Source organism: Leuresthes tenuis, unplaced genomic scaffold, assembly GCF_036924035.1.
Source record: "Leuresthes tenuis unplaced genomic scaffold, fLeuTen1.0.hap1 SCAF_1, whole genome shotgun sequence".
Taxonomy (NCBI): Eukaryota; Metazoa; Chordata; class Actinopteri; order Atheriniformes; family Atherinopsidae; genus Leuresthes; species Leuresthes tenuis.
The window spans coordinates 11,857,610-11,872,958 of NW_027325355.1; the positions used below are offsets into that span (position 1 = coordinate 11,857,610).

Genomic DNA, 15,349 nt, shown 5'->3' on the forward strand with positions numbered 1-15,349 from the left:
TATCTGAGAGTCTCACTTTCAGCTGCAGAGAACCAACACAAGAGAAGAACATGTGCACGATCAGCATCAGCCTCTCAAGCCAATTAGGTGAAAAACTAAAAGAAACATATGGTTCAAGCAGCTATATAATAGATATTTGTTACGGTGACTCAAACAGGCCTAACGTTGGCCTGTTCGGGCCATGGTTAAAGCGAGTTTGGGCGGTTTCCCACCATAGTCCTGTGATTTTCTTAAAACCTTTTTACAGTTCCAAAGCCTAATTACTTTGAAAGTCCCACATTTGAAATGTTGTAGCACGAGTTTTCCGTTTTCACCAAGTTGACAGGATGGCATTTTGGCCGGACTTTCAAATTTGCAACGTGGAAATAACGTTTTTTCAGTGAACGCAGCATGAATGTGTCTGACGCAGAGAGGAGGATAAATGAGGTTTTTCAGTGTCAGATGTTGGGAATTTGTTTGACTTGTGTAAATCGCTCAGGAAGCATGACAATAGCCAAGCAGCTGGGAAATGCTTGCTATCCAAATCTTGCATCCTTCTCTGGGTTCCCTTGTTCATGTTGTAACTTCTCTTCATTTGAAGGTGACTCAAATATAAACACAGATTATCCCAACATTTCACACACATGGACTTTAAGAAAATGTGTTCATTGTCAGAGCTTCTTGTGCCATGATAGTTAATGTTAATGTCATTTTTTCAGTTCCCTCAAGTACTTAAAACGCAGTCGGACTTTGGTCACTTTTTGGGGTCTAAGTTGTTTTCCAATGTGCAATTTTACTGTCAAAAGTATTTTTAAACCTCTGATTCTTTTTAAAAGAAATCTGTCACGATTTAAGTTTTGATTCTTGTCTTGTCTCGTCATTTCCTGTTTTATTTTGAAATCACTAACGTCCCTCTCCTTTCAGGTACCTTGCCCTTCCTCCTGAGTCTGCGTCTGATTGTCTTCCCTGATTCCAAAGTGTTTCCAGCTGTTCTCCTTGGCTCCTCTTGTGCTCTAATAGTCTGTGTCTCCCTTGTCTTGTGCCAGTGTGTTGTTTCCACCATGAGCCTCACCCTCGCCTCTTTGTTCCACAGCCACAGCTTCCTTCAGCCTGCAGTCGAGCGTATCCTTTGTTGTAATTTATTCTTTATCCATAGCTTTAGTTTTATTACGCTCAGTTTCACAGCCTGGTTTTGTTCCTCTGTTTTTTGGAGGGATCTTTGTTGTAATCTTTTAATCATCTCCGTTAGCGGAGCTTTTGCGTTGTTAATTGTTTTAGTTTCATAGCCCTCCGTTAGTGGAGTGATTTTGTGTTTTGCTCTTGGAGGATCTTTGCGCCGCCGTTATAGGTGTGCTGATAGATAACTGTTAAGGTTTCATAGTGCCTCTGTTTCTGAGAGAGCTTCTTTTGTTTAAGTCCGCCTCGTTAGGAGAGCTGCGAGTTTCTTATCTTTAATAGCTCTTTGTTTTCCTCCTGGAGTGGAGAGGCTTTTGGTTTGATCATTTTCACAGCTGCACTCTCCTCCTCCATAGTTATTGAGGAGAGTGCTCAGGAGTTTCACAGCCCCTTTCTTTGCTCTGTGAGCAGATCATCAACCTGTTGTTTATATGAATAAACAGTCTTGACTTTGAACTCGACCCTGCATCTGTGTCCTGAGGCCTCGACAAAATCTTGAGACATATTTTTACTTTGTCTAAATTTAAGTTTTAGACTAATTGTCGAGCAAATTGTTGGTCAGGAACATCCCTCGTGGGTCCAACTCCCCTCAGCTGAACTCAGATGGATCGTCCCAAGAAATCTACAGTACATCCGATGTGATAGAAGTACAGCCTACAACCCCTGTAGAGCTTCTGTTGCTGCTCTCTGTCACAGCTGTGGATTGTTTCTCCAGTCAGTAACTTGTTTGCTGCTCTGTCAGATAATGCAGCGACACGTGTTTCCTACAGACTGTCACAGACATTTTTGTGCTGTAGCTTTTGAACGCTGCTTTATCGACAGCTTAATTTAACTTAAAGCAGCACTTTGCTGCTTGTTTCCTCCTCTCTCCCCCTGCTTTTTCTGCCTCTACTGTCACTATCAAATAAAGCAGAAATGCCTCAAAAGAATCTTAAATGTTTTCTAGACTGATGTAGTCCAGCGGCTGGCTTCCAGCTGTTAGCATCACACCTTAGCTTAGCGCAGATCATGTTCACTTTTACAGAGTATGCCACTGACTTGTATCCACTGCGATTGTTTGAGCTGAGCTGAGCTGTGATATTAGGAGCTGAAAGGCAGCTGCTGGGTGTACAGGCACAGAAAGAGACTGATCATGTTGTCTCACTGTGAAAATGATGGAGAAAGGGTTAACTCCCAGATCCTCCGAGTATTCCTTTAATGCACAAGGCTGGAAGGCAGTGTGGGCAGGACAGATGACATGGTGACAGTTTCCAACGTTTCCCTGCTGTAACGTCATGTTTTTGTTGGCTTTCATCACAGGATTGTGACACTGAGACCTGGGCACAGGTATCTGTCGGGCTGCTGGCTGTTGCCCGTGAAGATGTGCAGCTCACTCCAAACCAGCTGCACCTTCACCCGGTGTCGACTAGCATCATTGCTGAGGGAGGTATGGTGATGGATGGTCTGCAGAACCTGCCGGAGGCTCTTTGCCTCGTCTTTGGACTGTCAGATGCTGCACATCTGGACCACCCTAAAGCATGAAAAACACGTTCTGTCACTGCAGGGAAGTAAATTGCTCCTGATATCAGACACACAGCTCACACAATGAAGGAAGTCTTCCTGCTCATGATGACAACCATGAGATTTTGAAAGCTGTGGCTTATTTGGAGAAGAAGTTTAAACCTTTAGAAGCTTCGTTTGTGCAGTATGCTGATAAAAGCCATAAATGTCCTCAGCTGACTCTCCTGTTGCTGGCCAGCCTGTTTCTTTCTGAGTCGACTCCGGAGCAGCGAGGTCTGTCGTTCCCTCATCTGCTGTTCCTGCTAACAAGCTGAAAATGAGTGGACAGCATGTTTATTCTGTGGGTGCAGGTGGTGAAGGAAAAGTGACCCATTCCTCTCCGGTGTGTTACCCTGCAGGGACACTCGGTGAAGCGTGCTTTTTACTGTCTGACCTGTGTCCGATCGGTTTGCTCTGCAGAGATCTGATGTGCAGATTTGTCTAACCTCTGCACCAGATGTTCTGCAGGTGGTGAACGTCACCGACCTCCACCAGGACACATTTACTGGTGTTTGTTTGAAGCTCAGCAGCCCTCGTGTGTATCAGTGGAAACCTGAGGACACACCAGTGATAACAGATCTGATGCAAAGCGTTTGCAGCATTGTTTCTCCAGTAGACTCAGATTTTATCACCTTTAGATTTACGCTGCACTGCTTCTGCGTCTAACGGGCCTGACAAACCTTATGAAGAGAACTGGTTTGGTGTGCAAAAAGAACCTTTTGTGACCGCTGATCTGTGCTGGAACACGTCTGCTTTGCTGGTAACTCTGACACCGGGCCAGGACAAGCTTTACATTCTCTACCACTCTGAACCTCGTGTTTCACTCTGAGAACACAAGACAAATGGCAAAGGACAGTCTGTGAAACAGTGAGAACACGTGTGACTGGACATTTACTCCAGACAAGCACACTTTTTGTTTTTTTCTCCAAACTGATGACAGCAGTTTCCATGGTGGAAGCTCTTGGACAGATTTTTAGTTATTTCTCACAAAGAAATATTCTTGAGCTGAAAATGGTCTCATATCTGGTATTTGGACTCAAACAAATCTGTTCTTCTGACACCACAGAAAGCAGAATTAGAGGTAGATATTTCCTGGAAACGTTTGCAGCAACAACTGCGATTAAAAAGTTAAATCTGTCAGGATGATGCTGCTGTCTCAGCTGAAATCAGCTTTTAATTCTATCTTGTTCTTTCCCTCTCAGAGAACACTGGCAGAACTCTTCTGTTCGGTGGGGCAGACCATCACAAGGTCCCACCCACCTGCAGAGCCTGGTAGATGCAGATGTTTTCAGAGCAGCTGGACGGGCCACAGGACATTCCTTTATTCATGGAGCTCCTCGCTTCGCTGGACTGAGCCCATCCATGTTGCAGCTTATCGTTGGAAGTAACCAGGAGTCTGCTGTATTTGAGCTTTCTGACTGCCCTGATCCAGATGTTGCTGATGTGGCATCTGCAGCAAGTGTTCCTTCAAGTCATCGTTGTATTTAGTCATGATGCAACTTCTTGAAATGAACTTGAACTGATTATTCTGGTGCTATCATGCAGACATGTTGACTTTGGATCTACCACAGAAAGCATGGAGCGCATCAGTGATGGAACGCTGCCTCACGCTGTTAACTGGAGCTTGATAGTCAGAGGGAGCCGACTCCACCGGAGCGATGTGAGCTGAACAGCCTGGCCTTCAGCTGGGCTCTTCCTCCCATTAATGATGACAACAGAGAAAATCCTGCAGCATGCGGTCTGAATAAATCAAAATGAAATGAAGTACATGTGGAGAAAGATTTGAATGTATATTAACTGCAGAACAAACTGATCCAATCGTCTCTTTTTTCCACCAACAGCTGCATCTAAATGATGCTTTGCAAACTCTCTGATCCTTTCTGTAGGTCATCGAACAGAGACCAACACAAATAAAGCAGCTACGTCAGGGGCTGAAAGACAGCGGTGTTCCCAACATGATCAAAGAGCGTCCTGCCCCAGCTGCTGTCCTTTTCCAACATCTGCACAGCCAGCTGTGGACTCACAGGCTGCTCACCTGAACATGCTGACTGCTTCCATCAGTACCAGCAGGGCTTTTATTGGGATTGTACTTATAAAAGTGGAATAAGGCTTTAAGTGGAACATGTTGCAGTTCTATCATTCAGAGATTACAAGCCTCCAATGTTCTATCCAATAAAATGTGCTTTTATAAAAGTGCTGCTCTGTTCTGTTAATAAACCCTTTCAGTTTACAGCCTCTGAGGCTGTTTTTACTTCTCAGACCATCCTGAAAAGGATCATGAGGCCGATGCCAGATAGTGAGGATGAGCACAGCAGCCTGGAGGAGACGTGCAGCTCAGGCTTTCTGAGAGACCACACTGAAAATGCTCAGATTGTAAATGTTCTCTCAGAGAAACAGACCTGAACAATGTTCATCTCCTAAAGCTGCTGCTGATTCTTCACACTGACTCCATATTTCTGAAACCTGGTGGTGGAAAATCTACCCGGTAACAAGATGGAAACATTGTTTTATTTTACCGCAGAAAGACCAGTTTCTTTTTACAGGTGAAGCAGAGATTCTTTGATCTTTGGGTAAACTTGAGAAAGTTCTGATGTTCAGCATCTTATTGGCAGCTTTAAATACTTCTGACTGTGTCTCTGTGGGCTCCTCTCAGGAACTGCACCAACTCCTGAAGCTGTGGACAGGTTGGAGTATACCTCCCCAGCACCTGTATGCAGGAGTTCCTCCTGAAATGACCACGCCTGTAGCCTCAGCCTGCAGGACCTGCTGAAACTGCCTCTGAAGAGCCAAAGCTAGCAGACATTCAGAGAAAAGCTCCAAGCGTCTGTTAGAAGTACAGACTTTGGCTTTGGAATGATCTGATGTGAATAATGTGAGAAACTGAGCGTCTTTAAGGTGAACATTTCAAAGTTGTAGCAGTTAGTCTGTTCCTCTGTTTCATGCTGCTCATTGAAGGCTGTGGAGCAGTGAGCCATGTTAAGGCTTTACCTCATTAACTGGAAGTGTGTGAGGTTGGTAACAGTTCAGGAGAACTGAGAACAAACATTTCAATCTGAAGTTTTATTTACAAATGTTAAAGTTTGGTTAATAAAGACGATTGAACATGAAGTGTTTGGTGCACTTTTCCATCCAGCAGTGTGTGAACGTTGGTGAACTCGTCCAGTTCTGCTGTGGCTGCATCAGCTGCTGTGGTGCGGCTGCATAGATGTGGAGTGCATCCATGAAGGGAACATCGGGGTCAGGTGACCTGGCCATGTTCTCGCTCAGGTGTCCTTCAAGCTGCACTTGGGCTCCTTCAACTCGGTCCGTTTCACCTCCGAGGTCATCAGAGCCGTGTGGTCCATCCCAGTCAGTCCCACAGTCTGCCTCCACCTGAACACAAATAAAACACCATCAGAGTTTTAAGCATATTCAATAGTTTGTAGGCTTTCTGGAGACTTAAACAAAAGCTTTGGCATCTTCAGATGTTTCACTGAAACATTTTCAGTTGCAGTTTTAAACTGAAGCTATGAAATCAGTTCTCCTCAGTATAAACATTAAGTTATGTAATCTAGCCAAATCATTTTAGGCCTTTTAAATGTATCATTTAAATAATGGCTCCTGATATGATGCACTCAGCTGTTTTAACACACCTGATCAGGATCCTGAAGGTGTCTGAATGATGTCCAAAGCTGGTGGGGAGACTGGCTGCCTGCTGCTCTCAGGCTGTGATGCTTCCAAGCATCCATGAAGAAGGAAAGTTGCCTCTGCAGCTGAGGCAGAAAAGCCCAGTGGAGAGCAAAGAGATGACTCATCATCAGGGGTCAAAAGCCCTTCTCTCTCCAGGCTGAGAAACAGAGTATGGAATGGGTCAAGGACTGGAATGGAAACATCTGTCCATCAGCGTTCTATCCTGGAAGAACAAGAGACATGATTCAGAGAAACATTCCAAGCAGGAAGAGAAGATGTTTCTGCTCTGAATTAGAACTTCCAGCTGGTGGATGTTATGACTCTACAATGAGGAAACTGATGCTCATAAGTTCAGTGATGGCTTTAGAAATGTGTGTCCAGCCTAATCTGGTCTTGGTGGAGCACTCGCCTGAAAAACTAAGTCTGAAAATGTTTGATGCTGCTGCAAATACAAACAGTTCCAACACAAGAAATAAGAAGAAGGAAAACATGTCTGAAGGTCTTTCCCCCTCAAATATACTTTACATTTAGGAAATGTGAAAAAACAACAGGCTCTGAAGCAGATGACAGATGTCATTCATGCTTTGTTCAGTGTTTTCTGTCAGTAATGGAGGACAAAGCAGAGTTTGTGAATGAGGCCAGTGAGAGTCCTGCAGAGGAACAGCAGGATGAACGATGGGGAATAATAACACTCGTTATGTGCTCTCCTGCAGAGCTTTTCTCATAATACATCGCTATGGAAACCTCACCGTTGGTTACGGACACTCCTTCCAGTAACGTGCGAGTCTGGGTTCTCTCCTCGCTGTTCCACCATGAAATGGGCGACCTCAGTATTCTCAGCAGCCTGTCAGAGCGCACAGGTGATGGCAAACCAGACGTGTTGATGGCACCAAGGAAGCTCTCCAGCACTGGAGATGCTCCATTGTTTGTTGCAGCAGACAGATGAACAGTTAAACGGCTGAAGCATCTATTCCAGCGTGAAGGACAAAGAAAAAGAAGATATAATGCATCAGATCTAAATCTGAAGAAGGTTCATTCACAGCTTCTTTGACACAAAGCAGAGAGACTGCACTGATGCAGCTTACAGAGGACTTTCACATAAGGATCCACTTCATATCAGACTCACTTTGCAGCAGCAGTCCCCTGGCATGAAGGAATGATTTCATCATTCTGTGTCCTGTGTTTGGGGGACTTAGTTGGATTTCTGCAAAGACGGCATCCAGCTCTGCGTCACTCAGTCAGAACAACATGTCCGACCTAAACCCCAGGAACTCCACCCGGGGAGTCTTAAGGTCGCTCAGGTTAGAATTCCACACAAGACAGACGTGATTTCATGTAGATCTCATGGACAGACATCGCTGCCAAACATTCCCACAATGCACTTGGGCCTAACAGGTCTGGCAGTCTTTCCCAGCAGTGGATCCACTGACCTGTATGAACTGCCTTTCTGAGCTAAAATCATCAACTGGTTCACAGCTACGAGCCCTTAACTCACTGAACAAACTACAGCTGCAGCAGTGTTGTTCAGGCTGTTCACAGCAGAGTTAAACTGCAGTTTAACTCACTGATGACAAGGTCTTCTCCTCCTGCCTGATCCCATGAAGATAAACTCCTCTGACACACTGATCCACCTCCACACCTTCAACACCACATTCACTGAAGAACCTCTGCATCCTGCACTCTGCTCAGTTCATTCCTCTGTATCTTTATAGAAAGTGTCTTTCTGTCTGAGAAACACTCAGTGTTGAGCAGAAAGTTCACTCTGCACATACCTGCCTCTTTCATTCAGAAACACAAGCGTCGCTTTGAAGATACTTTGCCTCTTCACATAACGTGTCCATGGGGTGTTCATGACAGGCAGAGACACAGATGCAGCCCATACTGAGGTTAAAAAATGTGCGACATCTAGTGGTTGTTAGGATAACTGCACGTGAAAAGAAAAATGCTGGCCATGACATAACTATTTATTATTTATTATGTTTATGTTCTTTTTTTTATCCTTAACCACGCTTGTTTTCTAATAATAGTTTTTTCGTATGACTAATCATTTAACCAAGTGAAGCTATTTTCTAAAACCAACCGGAAAGGGACAATGTTTGAAGTGAACTCGTTTGTTTACGTGTAACCATGGCAACCAACAAAATGACGTCCGTGCGGGGAGAGTCGCGTTATTTAAACATGCGTTTTAGGCTATACTGCATTTGTTTTGTGACTCTGACCAGGTGATGTTATTGCCTAAATCCAAGTATGAATTGATAAAAATGTGTTAAAGGAAAGTGTTGATATGTTCTTAAAGAATTTTGAAGCAGAGTCGGTCTCACTTGACACAAAGTCAGTTGGTTAACAGATGAGTTCAAAGGCATTCAAAGGGGCGCTACAGATGTCAGCAAAAGCACAGGTGTGTCTGCTTGTATGAACATTGGACATAACATCAGTGATGTAAGTTGCTGTACTGTAGAGATTTTTGTGGAGCCCAGGAGGAACACCTGCTCAAAGTTAATGCACCCCGAGCCTCGGGGCTGTTGTAAGATTAAAAAATGGAGTCCCAAAGCTGTAAGCTCTGGACTCCAGGTGGTGGCTTAATGTCTTCCCCATCTGTCAGGGCATCCTACCGGCCACTTCACCCAGAGGAGAGGAGCGAGACACCGGCCAGCCGCCTCGATCCAGGACCGACGTTCCTGGACCGAAGAGCCGGCCGATGTCCCACCCAGCACGCTCCAGGCCAGGACAGTCTATCAGACTCCATAACTACCACCTGTATCACTGCAGGAGGGGCAGAGCCCACTGCAGAGACCCTGGAAGGAGTCTGATAGAGAGGCGACCCTTCACGGCTCCTCGAGGGAACGTGTAGGATTAAACTTTCAGTGGTCCTACTGGCCCTATTTATATGATTTCTGCGTTCGAAATATGATCACATGACCAGTAGACACCGTCACTGTTGCCCCGGTTTTTACCATATATGGAAAAAAAGAACTCACAGAACCTTCCATAAATGGAAATCTGCAAACGTCAAACGAATATCCCCAAAATAGGGGTCTATCAGTGACATGATTGGTCACGTGTGCAGGTGAGGTTGGACGTGCATGCGTCACCCCAGCACCTCCATGCTCCATGGAAACATGGTCGGGATCAACATCAGCCTCTCAAGGCAATTCTGTGGTAAAATAGAGGAAACATGTGGTTCCAGCACATATAGAATTGGGAGATATGTGAGAAGTAAGTGAAACACTGATGCTAGATCATGTTTAACAGCTTTAACCCATTAAATACACATCTCTTTTAAAGGTTAACTGTTCTGGCCAACTGCTTAATAATACTTTATTTGTTTTATTACGTAGGATAATGTTTTGCCCTTCTTGTGGATTCAGCCTTGAATCAGTTCATGTGGCAAGGACATCAGATTATTGAGTCCTGATAAGACAACTGAAGGCAGTGTTTAAAAGACATTTTAAATTGGACTTCACAGTATAACTACACATTCATCTGAATACATGATCTCTGAACAACAAGATTAACATTGATCCACTGACTCTCTTAATGAAATCTGATTACACTGTGAATCAGGAAGCACAGTAAGATGTGCAGTGGAGTCATTACACAACTCTGGGAGTTTAAAAGAGAAGCAGAGGCAATCACACTTCCAAAAGAATAAAACACCACTGAAAATGTTCCACTTTGGCAAAGGTGAAAGGTTGGGAAAGCCAGCAATTTGGTCCACTTCAAACTTTGTGTCATGACAGCTTTCTGATACCATTTCTATTTAGAATTCCAGAGGTCCCATTTTTAGATTGAGAATGCTTCGTCATTGGAGAGCCTGCAGGACCTGATCGTACACAGCAGCACCATGCTGCAGACTGCAGGGTGTTTTAAACGTGTTGGGTCAATGGAGGAAAAGCATTCAGTTATCAATGATTACCTTCAGTGGTATTTAATTGATAGGAACCACACAGCAGTTGATAGGTAGTTTATTTTATTGCTCTTGCCCAGAAAGAGTTAAACATGTGACTGCCTGTTAGTTAAAATCCTCTGTATTATTGCATTATAGCTTCAAAGATGGACTTGACAGCTTGCAGTTTGTCACAGCACTGCAGCAGTATCCTACAGTCCTGACCCCTGTTCTGTCACTCAAGTGAAAAGTTATCTGCCACAGACACGGAAAACTTATTCCAACCCCAGCTTAGTCCTGCCTGAAGTAACAAGAGGAAAACAAGAAGTTTGTGGGCAGACTGCCTTCTGACTGTGAAGGTTGGTCAGTTTAATCTTTATCAACATAAAATATCATCCCAAGTCTTGTTTTAGATTGACATTTTCAGTAAATTAGTCCAAATGCTTTCTGCTTTTAGAAAGAGACACTTCAGTGACCCTGGAGGAGATCTTCATGCTTGCCACAGGTGTAGCAGGCAAACCTCCTGCTGGCACGGATCCTGGAGCGTCCCTTCAGCTCCTCACCAGTTCAAACTACCCCATGGCAAATACATGTGCCAACACATTAAAGCCGCCTGTCTCTGATAACTACAACAGCTTTAAAGCCAACACGAACTTTGGAATGAAGAATTCCCCTGGCTGTGGATGCTTTTAAACACACTGAACTATGAACACCTGAAATGTCCCAAAAGAAAAAGGTTTTGTTCAGGTTGGAGATGTTAAACACTCAGCTTTAAACTCCTGTTTAAACCTCTGTTCTGTCTTCTCTTTTTAAAATCTACAAGGTGCCGGTGTTCCTCTGTGCCGGAGGGTAATGCATAAGAATAAAATGTTTTGCCATCCCAGTTTATTTGTCTAAATGTGAAATGAAGATAAAGTTCAGCCATGTTGTTCAGAGTGATGTAGTTCTCTACAGCAGACTGCCACTGAAGAGATGGTGTCAGACCACTTTGTCTCTGTGGTTCTTCAAAGGGATGCAGGTCATCGTCCCCAACAGTAACTGGTGGTGCTGCTCAGGGTCTGTGAAGATGCTGAGAATCCACAGTTCATCCCATTGAATCTGGGAAGAAAATACAGAAAAACAACCAGATTTACTTTGTTTTCTCTTCAAGTTTAAATGTTGTTGGCGTTCCCTGCCAGTGATTGGCCAGATTTAGTCAACAAGACTCGTATGCAGAGACACCACAAGACGACATGATAAAAGCTCAAATACACCATCAAATAAATATTAGAACTAAAGTGATGCTGACTGAAGCATGAGTGGAAATTCTCAGACGTAATGACTGATTTTAAAGTGACAGCTTCAAGGAAGAAACTATTTTCTTTTTATATATATATAATTTAAAAAAAGCTCTCTGGTACATATACTGTTTTCTGAGCTTTTACAGCCTCGGTCCAACCTCAGGTTAAACTCATGTAACCATGATTTTCCTGTGAATGCTTCATGTAGATGAAATAAAAGGTCGTCCTGTTGTTTTTGCTTTAACATGGTTTGCAGTGTTCACCTGCGAGACAAATGATACATCACCTCTGCTCATCCAGATGTTCAGTTAGACTGCCGAACAGCACGGATAACGTGAGCGTTCCAGTGGTGTTTGTGTTCGTCCAGTTCTTTCTGTCGCGCTCCCAGACGGCTGTATCGCAGCAGCCTTGTGTGTTCGTAGCTGCTTTTGAACAGATGCTTCTCCCTCAAGTCACCAAACAGATCCATCCAAAACTGTGTGTGAGTATGCAAACACACATTTTATTCTGAGGAAATATATCACCTTCCTCCTGTAAAATACAGCTGAATTGCTGCCTGTTGTGTTTTAAGTAGTTTATTATGTAGAAGACATTTAAAATCTTAAGCAGGAACTGAATTGATTCAACATAAAAAAAAACACCACGTAAAAGCGAGCATTGCCTTCATCAGCACAGTCATCTACAGTAAATCCAAAAGTGTGATGTGAAGTAGATAATCAGTGAAGAATGAATATGAGATAAAAACCTTTGTTTGCCAAAGCAGGACCTCCAGCTTTCAGTTCACTGCTCAGATGCTGAAGTGCCATACATGTGACTTCTGGCTCCTGCAAATGCATCTCTGTGCGCTGATCTTAAGGAACGATGAAGTGCAGCCATCAGTCCATTTTCTGCCACAGTCTGTGCGGCGGCGCATTGGAAAAACTCAAAGCTCAGCGACACACTCAATGTCATTTTGAGCACCGACACCAGGATCATTGTTGGACTTTCCACATGTGAGCCACATCATTTTTGTTGAGAAGCCATCGATACGGCCACTTCAGGCAATCCCAAAAGGTTTCAGTTTGTCGTTCCCACCAACATGCCACACTGAACAATACTCTATTCCAGATGTGTCAGGTTCTCTTATTGTGTTCATCACATCACATCTTCTGACTGTAAAAGAGTACTTTTGTTTCAGAGGCTGCCACATCGCTCTGTAACCTAAAAGCTGCCTGATCCCTGAGGTTCCTCAGAAAAAGCTGCCTGCACAGCAGCAACTAGAGCGTAGTTCTTCCTCTCGGTCAGGTCTGCATTTTGTAGTCTTCTTTTGAAAGTGCTGACACTCACTGAAATGTTGTGCTTGGCTGCCAGTAAGTCCAGCATGATTTCAGAGGCAGGGTCCTCTGTGAAATACTTGTGGATAAGTTCATCCACCACGGCTGCTTCAGGACCTGATGGATGAATATATGAAAACACCACATGAGAAAAAGTAGATCCACTGCATTTACACTCTTTCGTGTCAGGTTTTAAATGATTATTGATTAACAAAGTAAGAAACTGAATATTGTTAATGATTCACTTAGATTCTCATACATTTAGTGTTCATCCCAGTGACTAAAACGCAGCAGAGTTGGAAACCTTGAAAAATGCCTCCCTAAGTAGTGGAATTTGACATTTTATTTTGAGGGTGCCACTCTGTTTTTCTGAATGTATTATTCTGCATTTGCTGCACTTAACATAAGCTGCACGTTTTGAGTTTCAGCCATACCTGGGTGGTAATCTCAGTGATAATTTATAATACAATGAAGAAATCCATAATCTTTAAGAAGATGATCAAAATATACCTTCCTGTTGAAGATTTCTGCAGCATGAGCCACAGTGTGACAGGACAGGCTGAAGATTTATTCCACAAAATGGACAAAACATCATCTGGTAAAATACAAAGGGGAAAGGACTTTTAGCTTACACATGATGGTAATTTGCTGTGTAAAGTTGAGAAACTAATACTCATCTCACTGATAAAACAGTGATAACGGCACAGTTAATAAACATCCAGCATCAGTGTCTCACTTCCTTCTCAAACTTTTCCTAATTTCCCTCTCTTTATCCATTAAAACCTGAAAACTGCCCAATTGCGTTGTGGCTTGTTGTGTTGCTTTTGTATTCTTTGACACTTCAGGGCCACCGTAGAGACCACCTGTGAATACCAGCTGCTGTATTCATGGCACCTAATTTAAGTCAGTCTGTTCTAACAGCTTCCAGCACTGCTCAGCTCACAGACTTCATCTGTCTGAATTCTTCTGGAAAACAAACACAAATTTTATTCTCTCACCTTCTCAATTCTCTGTATTGTTGAGGATGGTGAGAAGGGAAGAGTGAGGGGTTTCCTTCGAAAGTCCACTGTCATCTCCACAGTGTTGAGCGGGTTCAGCTCTGGGTGGTTCTGACTGCCCAGAGGACCAGGCTGGACCCTGCTTGGCTTCCAAGATCAGGTGTGTTCAGGGAGGTGTGGCTGTAAGCGACACTCACTGTGACAAATATGGATTATATAGGTGCTGGAACCATGTTTCCTCTATTTTAAATCAGAGGTTATTTGAGAGGCTGATGCTGATCCTGCACATGTTCTTCTCTCTCGTGTTGGTTCTCTTCAGCTGAAAATGAGACTCTCAGATAACTTAGTGTCTGTCAACCTCTTCTGTTTCCTGTGTGTAGTTTTGTGTTCAGCGTCACACAGAGAGACCGAGGATGCTTAATTCAATAATATATGTTGTTTCTGCATCTATAAAAACCTTGTTTACGATCACTTCTATCGCTTATGGCCGTACTGCCCTGAACACACCTGACCTCATCTGAGCTCAGAAGCTAACCAGGATTGAGCCTGGTCACTTAGATGGGAGACTGCCTGGGAACAATAGGTGCTGAAAGCTCTTTTGCTTCTCTACAAAAACCAAAGAGGAAGCTGCTGTCCCATTGAACTTCATATTAACTTAACAGCTTAGATGGCATCTCATCTAAGTCAATCTGTTCTAACAGTTTCCAGCAGTGCTCAGCTCACAATGACTTCATCTGTCTGAATTCTGAGAAGTTAAAACATTTATAAAAAGTATTCTATCAAAATAATACCAAGAAAACTGTTCTTTTCCTGATAAGTTCAGGAAACTTTAGTGATATTAAGTAACTTCCCTCAAACAGATCGGTCAACATGTCTGTACTGGAGTTACTGCATAAAGTCTCATATTATATTTAAAGTCTACTTTCATCAACTAAAAAGAGGTTGAGAAACAATCAATTCAAAGTCATCATAGCATATATAGACACTTGCTGTGTCTTTAAAGTTTGCTGCTCATGCACAGAAGGTGGCTTGAAGAAATATTTTAATAGATTAAATGATGGACCCCATAGAGTTTAGTCCCCAGAATGACCGAGATCATACATTTACAAGCACAAGTTGTTCCTTAATATTACTTTACATCTTTTATAAATACTACTTGGATATAGTATATAGCAGAGTGTTAAAGCTGTTTCTCTTGGTTTCTGTGGTGTGTGACTTCCTCTCAGGAACACAGACAGCACGCAGACACATGTGACATCATGAACAGAGAAGGAATATTTCTGTGAAACGTTAAAGCTGTAACGGATCAAATACAGGTGCAGATGAACAGGTTTTCATTGTAATCACACATGATGTTCAATACACACATACAGCAATCTGTTGTATTTTTGTACTGTGCTGTATCTTTTAAAATGGCTTCATGTTTAATATTCTATAGCAGTGAGCAGTTAATAATGCACAGACATGAGAAATTCAAAGGAGAGTCTTTGGAGTCTTCACTCCTGGACC

The 15,349-nt window shown here is 43.2% G+C and overlaps 1 protein-coding gene across 1 annotated transcript in view; it reads left to right on the forward strand.

Moving 5' to 3' along the window:
• LOC140291556 (NLR family CARD domain-containing protein 3-like) overlaps window positions 1-15,349 on the forward strand; it is a 157,380-nt gene that overhangs the window by 97,043 nt on the left and 44,988 nt on the right. The window lies entirely within an intron of this gene.